This window comes from Schistocerca americana, chromosome 6 (assembly GCF_021461395.2).
Source record: "Schistocerca americana isolate TAMUIC-IGC-003095 chromosome 6, iqSchAmer2.1, whole genome shotgun sequence".
Classification (NCBI taxonomy): Eukaryota; Metazoa; Arthropoda; class Insecta; order Orthoptera; family Acrididae; genus Schistocerca; species Schistocerca americana.
Genome location: NC_060124.1, coordinates 65276968 through 65281696, shown reverse-complemented (window position 1 = coordinate 65281696; position 4729 = coordinate 65276968). Strand labels below are relative to the sequence as shown.

The 4729-nt window shown below is 45.0% G+C and overlaps 1 non-coding gene across 1 annotated transcript; it reads right to left on the bottom strand.

The window, feature by feature from the left end:
* Positions 1 to 4249: 4249 nt before the first annotated feature.
* Trnat-ugu lies at positions 4250 to 4323 on the bottom strand. The gene has a single exon. It is a non-coding gene; the product is annotated as a tRNA-Thr (tRNA).
* Between the last annotated feature and the right edge of the window lie 406 nt (positions 4324 to 4729).

The window sequence follows — 4729 nt, the reverse complement described above, 5'->3', positions numbered from 1 at the left end:
GGGAAATCAACGGGTCGGCCTGCAGTGAGCGAAGAAACGGTTGAACGCGTGCGGGCAAGTTTTACGCGTAGCCCGCGGAAGTCGACGAATAAAGCAAGCAGGGAGCTAAACTTACCACAGCCGACGGTTTGGAAAATCTTACGGAAAAGGCTAAAGCAGAAGCCTTACCGTTTACAATTGCTACAAGCCGTGACACCCGATGACAAAGTCAAACGCTTTGAATTTTCGGCGCGGTTGCAACAGCTCATGGAAGAATGTGCGTTCAGTGCGAAACTTGTTTTCAGTGATGAAGCAACATTTTTTCTTAATGGTGAAGCGAACAGACACAATGTGCGAATCTGGGTGGTAGAGAATCCTCACGCATTCGTGCAGCAAATTCGCAATTCACCAAAAGTTAACGTGTTTTGTGCAATCTCAAGGTTTAAAGTTTACGGCCCCTTTTTCTTCTGCGAAAAAAACGTTACAGGACACGTGTATCTGGACATGCTGGAAAAATGGCTCATGCCACAACTGGAGACCGACAGCGCCGACTTCATCTTTCAACAGGATGGTGCTCCACAGCACTTCCATCATGATGTTCGGCATTTCTTAAACAGGAGATTGGAAAACCGATGGATCGGTCGTGGTGGAGATCATGATCAGCAATTCATGTCATGGCCTCCACGCTCTCCCGACTTAACCCCACGCGATTTCTTTCTGTGGGGTTATGTGAAAGATTCAGTGTTTAAACCTCCTCTACCAAGAAACGTGCCAGAACTGCGAGCTCGCATCAACGATGCTTTCGACCTCATTGATGGGGACATGCTGCGCCGAGTGTGGGAGGAACTTGATTATCGGCTTGATGTCTGCCGAATCACTAAAAGGGCACATATCGAACATTTGTGAATGCCTAAAAAAACTTTTTGAGTTTTTGATGTGTGTGCAAAGCACTGTGAAAACATCTCAAATAATAAAGTTATTGCAGAGCTGTGAAATCGCTTCAATCATTTGTAATAACCCTGTATATACAAATGACCAACCAGTGCCAAACATCACGCGCCAATTTATGTATGCCGATGACACTACAGTTGCAGCCCAAGGTAACAATTTTATGGATGTAGAGGAGAAATTAACCAGTACCTTGGAAGCTCTCTCCCAGTATTATGAGGCAAACCACCTAAGGCCGAACCCTTCCAAGAATGCAGGTCTGTGCATTCCATTTAAAGAACAGGGAGGCAAATCGTGAATTAAACGTAAGATGGAGAGGTGAACGTCTCTAGAATTGTAAAACGCCCAAATACCTTGGTGTCACGTTGGATCGCACACTGACCTGTAAACATCATTGTAATGCCACAAGGGAAAAAGTCTCAACTAGAAACAACATCGTCAGGAAACTAACCAGCGGATCCTGGAGTGCAAACCCAAAAGTCCTGAGAACTTCAGCCCTTGCGCTCAGTGTGCCAGCCGGGGAAAACGCCTCTCCAGTATGGTCTGCATCAACACACGCGAGAAAAGCTGATGTCGCGGTGAATGAAATGGCACGGATTGTTACCGGATGCTTGAGGCCAACCCCAGTGTACAAGATGTACTTAATCATGGGGATCGCACTGCCCAACATACGACGTGACATCGCTGCCGAAGCCGAAAAAACCAAGCAAGAAAAGGACATGCGTCACCCTTTATATGGACACCAGCCTGCTGACCGACGGCTTTGTTCGAGGAAGAGTTTCCTGTCATGTACCCGAGCCCTGAAAGGGTCGGCTGCAGAGAATCATTTGAAAAGGTGGGAAATCGACCTGAGAAACCCCATAAAGATGTAAAAGAAGAACTGGCGCCTGGTAGAGACCTACCATACACAGTCTTGAGAACCCTAGACCGTATGAGGGTAGAAGTGCCAAACTGCAAGACAAACCTGCAGCAATGGGGTTTCCTAAAAGAGAATGAGAACACTCTCTGTCTGTGTGGTCCTGTCCAGGATCCTCAACACCTGCTTATCTGTCCATATTTAGACCAGCCCTGCACAATGAATGACTTATGGGACGCAAATGACAAGGCCATATTGGCTGCTGATTTTTGGAAGTCCGAAGTCTAGTTCCGGACACGGAAAGTAAGTAAGTGCCTTCTATGGCGGAAAGTGGGAGCCGGTCCAGCATTTCTACATCTACATTTACATGGTTACTCTGCAAATCACACTTAAGTGTCTGGCACAGAGTTTGAAAGGGTCCTGTAGTCCCCTTTCATTATCATTTTATTTGCTTTACAGTGATACAGAACTCTCTGGCATGCGTGAGTGAATGAATGTGCGTGTGTTTCATTTTGCTATACGGTGGTTTAGTCTGCTGCAGAGAATCAGCCGTAGTCGTACAGAATGGCCAACCCTTTTAGTTTTCAGGTAGGCAAAGAGGTTTGCTACCCTTGTGTGAAAGTTATCGGTGTTAGGTTGGTGGCGGAAGCCTCATCTCTGGGTTTTCCTGGCCACGGGGTCGCGTGGGAGACGTCAAAGTGTGTGAGACGTCAGTCTGCTTCCAGCTCACCGAGTGTCTACAGCCGAGGTCTCTTTGAAGAAGGATGGGTTGACTTAACGGCGTGGCTCGTTGTCTCATAGCGAGAGGGGAGCTATTACTTTTTGGCCTCGCGTTTCAACTTATAAAGATTGTTTTTCTGGGTCGCAGTAAGCTATGCAAGGCTTTTGCAGACTTTCAGTTTGATTCCTAATGCAGACTTGACTTTGATCCGTAAGAAGAACGTAGCACAAAGGTGTTGTATATGTTGAAGCGCCCTCGATTCAATGTGAATGTTTGTGTGCCTGCAACTGCGTGTGTATACATTCTAATCTTTTCCGAGTCTTGGTAATTTTTGCCCCTTTGTGAATTTTCTTTGTATCATTACTCTATGTCCGTTGGAAACGATCCACGTGGGTTAATATTACAGTTTGTTGGCCCTCGGCCATTATTCTTTGTCTATTCAAATGTGTCCTCTGTACAAGTGTTATTTGTTTGCGACTACGTGGTTTGATCTTTCTAAAATTTGTCTCCGCGAATCACGTGAGCACACGAGTCTGTTGTGAAACGCATAGCGTTTCACAAGCAATTGAAGTTAGTTACCAGGCAACAGCAGGTGTACAGATGCCTTAATTACCAGGCAACAGCAGGTGTATAGATGCTTTACATCAATGTTTTAAGGAGTAAATAGTTTTACCTCCAATCTTATCCAGTGTACCGATGTTACGTCTCCGTTGCCTTCGTCATTTACCTTGTAGTTTCGTTGTCAACCCATCCATACCGTTTCCACGAGCACAGGTCCCATAATTTGTATTCCCTTTCTATTTAAAACAAATGCTTCAGAATAGATCTTGTTTTAAGCGATGTTGCTGCGAGCTGCTCTTATGCACAGTGTTCATGCACTCTTTACTTTATTCAGTATTTGATTCACGTGAACAATGTCTGGATCACATTAATAATTACATCCCATTCTTTATGAATGACTTTGTAATGAATGTTCTTTTATGAGTTTTTCTTATGAATAAATTAATTTTACGACTCAGCCCAACCTCTGATGTGTCGTGTGGCTAGAGTTGGTGGCAACCAAATCTTTTACGTTGACTTCAACGTCAGATAGCATTTTCTTATTCAAAGTGCGCTTCACGCACCTTACACATAGCTTACATTTATTCACGCTACTTACAAGTTCATCGAACCACTTTCGCAATAATTCTCTATTATTCCATTCTCGAACAGCATGCGGAAGAAACGAACACCTATATCTTTCTGTGCGTGCTCTGATTTCCCTTATTTTATTATGATGATCGTTTCTTCCTATGTAGGTCTGCGTCAGCAAAATATTTTGGCACTTGGAGGGGAAAGCTGGTGCTGGAAATTTGGTGAGAAGATAACGCAGCAACGAGAGACCCCTTTTTTTTAATGATGTCCGCGTTTATCTAAACGAGCATGAGGAACTGTGTAAAAAGTACAGCAACGCTGGGCGGTGGATCAGCCACGGTCGGTAATGTGCGCGCGAATTCAATCTGGGTCTGGCTGACCTTCCTGTTCAGACAGCGATGGCGCTGCGTGTTACGCTAGGCAGGTGGATACTAGCTTTACGTACTACGCAAGTCTATTGTGAAGTGTATGAAGTTGGTATCTGTTCTTTCGGACATCGATGACCGTGCAGCCCGTAAGATCGAATTTACAATTAAAGCAATACAATGAAATCAATAGCCTATGCTGCATACAGCCGTTGATATACGTCAACGGGGACAGATGAATATGTGTGCCCCGACCGGGACTCGAACCCGGGATCTCCTGCTTACATGGCAGACGCTCTATCCATCTGAGCCACCGAGGACACAGTGGATAGTGCGACTGCAGGGACTTACCTCTGGCACGCCTCCCGTGAGACCCACATTCCCAACTTATTGTCTCGCACTATATTCATTTCATTGTATTGCTTTAATTGTAAGTTCTATTGTGAAGATTTTACGAAATAGGGCATTTATTTACAGTTCGCGTAATGAAAGAATGACTGTCTCAATGTCACGATAAGGTGCCTTAAACGGAAATATACTCGTATGTCGAAATGAAAAGATACTGCAGTGCAGGGACACACGTTAGGTTCTACTTAGCGTGAGGTGCCGGTTGAGCAGTTTAGCATAGCCCTAATACGCTACAGATCCGATAGCAAACGACCTACCGGAAAGCAAAACTCCCCCGAAGAACATGCAAATTTCCTGTGGCTCGCCTGAAATTACTCC